The following is a 6,418-nucleotide window of genomic DNA, read 5'->3' as shown; positions in this document are numbered from 1 at the left end:
TCATTTTCTAAATGACACCCCAAAGTCTGTGATCTGAAGCAAAAGTTAATGCTGAGTCATAAAATGTTTTCAATGTGTCTTCTTTTTTGTCCTTTCACATCTTTTTACAAACTATATAAAGAAAGCCAATAAAAAAACCCTTTTGCGATATGAAATAAAATCCTTCTGCAGAAAGCAAAATGGCAACAAAGGCTACTGTGGGGCAAATCCTAGTGAAGATCACTTTTCTGCATCCCTCAGAGGATGGTCCAGTTTACAGAGTCCAAGCTGCAGTGGGCCCTCGGAGTCTAGTTTAGTTTTGAGCCATTCCTGGTCCAAAGCCTACTTAGTCATTCAGGTTGATTTTTGACCAAACCAAGAGACCCACTCTGGAAGACATCATTCCACACTCTTTGGCCATAAAATGTTCTGAAGCAAAGCTAATGTTGCCAATGTGTCATTTAAGTTATGAATTTCAGGGTCTCCCCTCACCAACCAAAAAGAAAAAAAATGTGTGACAGAACTCCCTTAAATTCCACTGTGGTGGCAAGGGGGTTGTGACCATTGAGGTATCGCAGAAAATCAGCAATGGGTAAGTGGTGGAAAAAATCCAACACTGTCCATCTTTTTCCTTGGCCTCCATTATGGTTGCCTCGTACTCCGTCTTGCTTATTCCCTTATTGTTAATAATAATGATAATAATTACCATTATTATCATTATTATTATGGTACTTGTTAAGTGTTTACTCTTTGTGAAGCACTGTTCTAAGCACTGGGGTAAATACTAGTCAATCAGGTTGAACGCAGTCCCTGTCCCACGTGAGGCTTACAGTCTTAATCCCCATTTTACAGATGAGGTAACTGAGGCCAGAGAAGTGAAGTAACCTGGCCTAGGTCACACAGCAGACAAGTGATAGAGCAGGGATTAGAACCCAGGTCCTCTGATTCCCAAACCCATGCTCTTTCTGCTAAGCCATGCTGCTTTTCTAAATTCATTGTCAGTTAACTTTTTTTGGATTCACAAAACATTTCCCTAATGGTCTGAAAGGGTCAATACTCTGGCTCACTCTCCCTTCTGTGTCATCTATATACTTCGATCTGTGACCTATGGACATTTGAAATTCACCTTACCCTCAACCTCACAGCATTTATGTCATGTCTTATGCTGTTGTCGTCTCTGACCCACAGCAACTCCATGGACACACCTCTCCCAGAAGACCCCACCTCTATCTTCAATTGTTTTGATAGCTTATCCATAAAGTTTTCTTGGTAAATATACTGAAGTGGTTTACCATTGCCTCCTATTGCACACTAAACTTGAGTTTCCGCCCTCACCTCTCTCCCATACTGCTGCTGCCCAGCACAGGTGAGTTTTGACTTGTAGCAGTTAGCCTTCCACTCACTAGCCACTGCAAAAGCTAGGAATGAAATGATTATGCCTCTGCTTGACTCTCCCTCCCATAGCCGAAACTGGTAGAGTACTGGAAATTCTCCAGGTGTGATCCTGAAAGGGCAGCATCTATGTACAAATCTTTAAATTATATATTATAAATTACTTTATTCATATTAACATCTGTCTCCCCCTCTAAACTGTAAGCTCACTGTGGGCAGGGAATGTATCTGCTAATTCTGTTGTACTATGCACTTAATAAATAAAATTGATTGACTGATTGAATAGAAGTTTCAAAATGAAATCCTGACTCTATAGGTTAACGGCATTTTTCCAGGCTCAATTTTACTCTGATGTTCCAGGCAACGTCCTTCCCTTTCAAAGGCTCTGAGCAAGAAATATTTTCTGGGGCAAAATGGAGAGGCTGGCAGCAGGTCTCAGGGTAAAGTGCAAGGCTGAAAATGCTGCAGTTATCAGTCACACGATGGAGCAGGGCCATGCATAATAAACAGTTGCTTTATTAGCTTGATGGAATATGCAGCAAATATGAAATGATAGAATGCAGCTACAGGCCAAAAGCTGAGGAGTCACCATAAAATGCACTGTTATGGTCCAGATCAAGTGTTCCTGTCACCATAATGCCAGAGATCAGTTTTGCCTGGCATACATTACTTATCAGTGAATCCCTGGCATATGACTGAAGAAAGAAGCTAACTTCCAATGGATGTACAAGAATCCCCACAGCATCCATACCTGAATGAACTTTACTTGGAAATAAATACTTTTTTTCCCTAAAGTGTCAAAGCTAATGAATCAATACAGATGAATGTTGGAGAGGCTATTTTTCATGGGAAATCAGCAAGAGGGAGTAGAGTTGTAACTTGACTGCTCATCATTTCTCCTTCTTTGTTCCTTTTGGGAAATATTGAAGTGCTTCTCAGGACATTACCAAGGAGCAATTGCTTTTCTTGGCCACTGAATGAGGTAAACTGTTAACAGAGATAGCAGAAGAGAGAAATAAGGGGATCTTTCCTTTCCTAAAAAGCAGCAAGAGACATTCCAACAATTTCCCCATCCATCTGTTTCTTTGAACATGCCAGGTAACTTATCATGAAACTTTTATGAGATAGCAACTCTCCCAAATATCCATAGAAATGACAATCTGATGGTACATGCTTGCTTATCCTGCAACTATCAAGCTTTCCCTCCCTCTCCAAAATTGTTATCCTAAATCTTCAAGAATTTGCTCCATAATCCAAAATATGGACTCCTCATCTTTTCACCCAAAACCCGACCTCCCTGTCTTTCCCATCACTGCAAACAACACGTCTCAAGCCAGAAACTGCGGATTATCCTCAACTCAGCTCTCTCACTCAACCCACATATTCATTCCATTACCAAATCCTGTCGGTGCTACCTTCACAACATCTCCGGCATCCACCTCTCCCACTCTATCCAAATAGCTACCATGCTGATCGAAGCACTTATCACACATCCTGCCTTACAACTGCATCACTCACTAACCTCCCTGCCTCCTGTCTCTCCCCTCTCCAATCCTTAGTTCATTCTGCTGCCTGGATCAGCAGAATGGAACTGTGATGACATTTATGTGTTATCAAATTTTTTAAAAAATTTCCATCATGGCTTTTGGGTCTGGATTCTGCAGAATCAAATAACGTCATGAGAGCCTGTTTAAAGAAACATGATTTCAAAATGATACACACAGGTGTTCCATGCAAATGTCCCTTTAAGAATGACAAGGCAACTAGAATTTTCCTTTGTAGTGATTCTGACATTTCATAATGGAAAAGTCAGGAATCAGGTCAAAATCATCAGGAGGTGTCAATCCCGGCTGTTGGGAGGCTACAGGAGATGTTAAGAGTTTGGACTCCACCCTGACTCATCCCGGTTGTTGGGAGGCTATAGGAGATGGTAGGAGTTTGGACTACATTCTGAATCATCCTCACAATATCCCAGATAAAGTTCCCACAATTTTAAATAAAACTTCCAGAACCACCTCATCAGTGATTCCAAACCAGGGCAGGTTGTAGCCTGTAGAGAACCAGTCTTAATGAAGTGGCCAACAGTATATTTAAGTATGTAATTTTCAGCACTTGGTTTCTTTTCTTACAGTCTTCCTCTGGATGACATAAAATTCCTGAAGCCCCTCTTGCAATACAGTCATCCCTGACATATCTTCATTCCTGATTTATTGTCAGTGAAAGCAGCATGGCTCAGTGGAAAGAGCAAGGGCTTTGGAGTCAGAGGTCATGGATTCAAATCCCGGCTCCACCAATTGCTGACAATTGTGTGTGACCTTGGGCAAGTCACTAAACTTCTCTGGGCCTCAGTTACCTCATCTGTAAAATTGGGATTAAGACTGTGAACCCCCCGTGGGACAACCTGATCACCTTGTAACCTCCCCAGCACTTAGAACAGTGCTTTGCACATAGTAAGTGCTTAATAAATGCCATTATTATCATTATTACTATTATTATATCCCTATGTTGTCTCAAAATATTTGGCATTAGCACATTTGAAGATTTTTGTCCAAGTATAAAATGTAACGAAAGGCACCAAGCAAAGCAAAGGATTTTGGGGAAGTGATTTCCTGATGGGGGTGGGGGCAGTTAAAATAAACACAAGCCTGCAGCACCAAGATCCAATATAGAATAGACAATTGTCAGGAGAAAGGGACCCCAAGGCAGAATAGTCCCTAGACTATAAGCTTCATTTGGGCAGTAAACACATCTACCAACTCTGTTGTAGTGTACTCTCTCAAGTGCTCAGTACAGTGCTCTGCACCCAGAAAGCACTCAATAAATACTATCAACTGATTGATTAGAATCCCCTTCCAATAAGCAGAAAGAGCCCACCCAGATAGGTCCCTGGCTACAGAGGGTGGGTCACCTCCAGGAGGTGGGACAAAGGAAAGACAGAGGTGAAGTTAACCAATGAGTAATTAAAGGACATAATGCTGTAAGCATGGATAATCAAATACAAAATAGCCCACAACGAGGTCCGAGTGAGAGACTTCCCCCAGGCCCAGCTCCGGGACTCTGCTCCTAGTGGGAAAAACTAATTCTGGACACTGGTGGCTGAGTCTGTGGAGTGCTAGGGCACCCTGCCACAGCGGACTGGTGGACCATCTGGTTACTAGGCTGGACAGACATCTCCCTCAGAGCCTCCTGGACATCGTGCAGCCTGTGTAATGGAGCCTAGATTTATAGTGTGATGACCGCTGGAGATTCTGGATGTCCCCTGAGGCCAGCATCATGAGCTCACCTGGGCTTCCCAGCACTAAGGGGAGAGAGGCCAGAGACAGGTTCCCCCTAACCGCTGGACACAAGCGGGGACAAGCTATCTGACCAGTCCCTGAAATGGGAATTTAGATCAGTCAGGGGGCATCCTGTATTAAAAAAAAATGTAACTATTTGGGTTGACCCTAGAGGGTGGAGTGGAGAGGAATACCTCCTTCCCTCAGCTCTTACATAAACAAGAGTGAAAGTCAGTAAAATGGGTCTCTGACCATTTGTAGCTAACAGTATCTTGGGGTAGTGTCCCTACTGTCTCCAGTAGCGGACATGTTTTTCATGTTGTGACTCCTCTGCCGCCCGCCTTCTATCACTCCTTGATGCTGCCAATCTCCTACTCCATCCCACTTTGCCCACTCACCAACTTGGTCACACCCTCGACTTCATCATCTCCTACCGCTGCACTATCTCCACCCTCACCAACTCTGGAATCCTTTTCTCTGATCATAACCTTCTCACCTGCCTCCTCACTCACACTCCTCTATGCTGTAAATCTATATTACTACCTCACAGAGACCTCCGCTCTCTCGGCCCCATCCATCTTTCTCCCCACCTCGCCTCCCTTTCCTCTCTACCCAATCTTGATGACCAGATTACTGCTCTCAACTCTACCCTATCTACTCAACTCGATTCGCTCACTTCCCTTTCCCTTCGCCGCTCACGTACCGCTAACCCACAGCCTTGGATCGCTGACACTGTCTGCCTACTTCACTCTTATGCTCGAGCTTCTGAATGCTGCTGGGGAAAATCTAAACACCAAGCCAATCTTGTTCACTTCAAGTTGATCCTTTTCTGCCTTAACTCTGCCCTCTCCTCTGCCAGGCAAAACTATTTCTCCTTTCTTATTGACACCCATGCCTATCATCCCCGTCAGCTCTTCCATACATTTTACTCCCTTCTCAGGCCCCTTGTTCCTCCCCCTCCTCCATCCCTCACCCCCAACGATCTGGCCTCTTACTTCATTAGTAAAATTAATTCCATCAGGTCTGAGCTCCCCAAAGTCACTCCTCCCCCTGCTTTCAACCCTCTCTGCTACTCTACCATCCTTCCCAGCAGTATCTTCAGATGAGATCTCCTCCCTCCTCTCAAGTGCTACTCCATCCACCTGTGCTTCAGATGCCATTCCCTCTCATCTTATGAAAAGTCTCGCCCCTTCCCTCCTCCCCTCAACTTCCATCTTCAACCATTCACTCACCACTGGTTCCTTCCCCTCTGCCTTCAAACATGCCCACGTCTCCCCCATCCTAAAAAAACCCTCTCTTGACCCCACCTCCCCTTCTAGTTATCACCCTTCCTCCTACTCTTCCTTTCCAAACTCCTAGAACGAGCTGTCTACACCCACTGCCTCGAATTCCTCAATGCCAACTCTCTCCATGACCTCATCCAATCTGGCTTCCATCCCCTACACTCCACCAAAACTGCCCTCTCAAAGGTCACCAATTACCTCCTTCTTGCCAGATTCAATGGCTCCTACTCTATCCTAATCCTCCTCGACCTCTCAGCTGCATTCGACACTGTGGACCACCCCCTTCTCCTCAACAAGCTATCCAACCTTGGCTTCACAGACTCTGTCCTCTCCTGGTTCTCCTCTTATCTCTCTGGCCATTCATTCTCAGTCTCCTTTGTGGGCTCCTCTTCCCCCGCCCATCCCCTTACTGGAGGGGTTCCTCAATGGTCTGTTCTTGGTACCCTTCTGTTTTCTATCTACACTCACTCTCTTGGTGAACTCATTCAC

The 6,418-nt window shown here is 44.5% G+C and overlaps 1 non-coding gene across 1 annotated transcript; it reads right to left on the bottom strand.

Annotated features, from left to right (window-relative positions):
- Positions 1–1,355: 1,355 nt before the first annotated feature.
- LOC119927893 lies at positions 1,356–1,493 on the bottom strand. The gene has a single exon (XR_005450859.1). It is a non-coding gene; the product is annotated as a small nucleolar RNA SNORA7 (small nucleolar RNA).
- Between the last annotated feature and the right edge of the window lie 4,925 nt (positions 1,494–6,418).

Source organism: Tachyglossus aculeatus, chromosome 4 (assembly GCF_015852505.1).
Source record: "Tachyglossus aculeatus isolate mTacAcu1 chromosome 4, mTacAcu1.pri, whole genome shotgun sequence".
Lineage (NCBI taxonomy): Eukaryota > Metazoa > Chordata > Mammalia > Monotremata > Tachyglossidae > Tachyglossus > Tachyglossus aculeatus.
The sequence above is the reverse complement of the archived record's forward strand: the minus strand, read 5'-3'. Positions and strand labels throughout refer to the sequence as shown.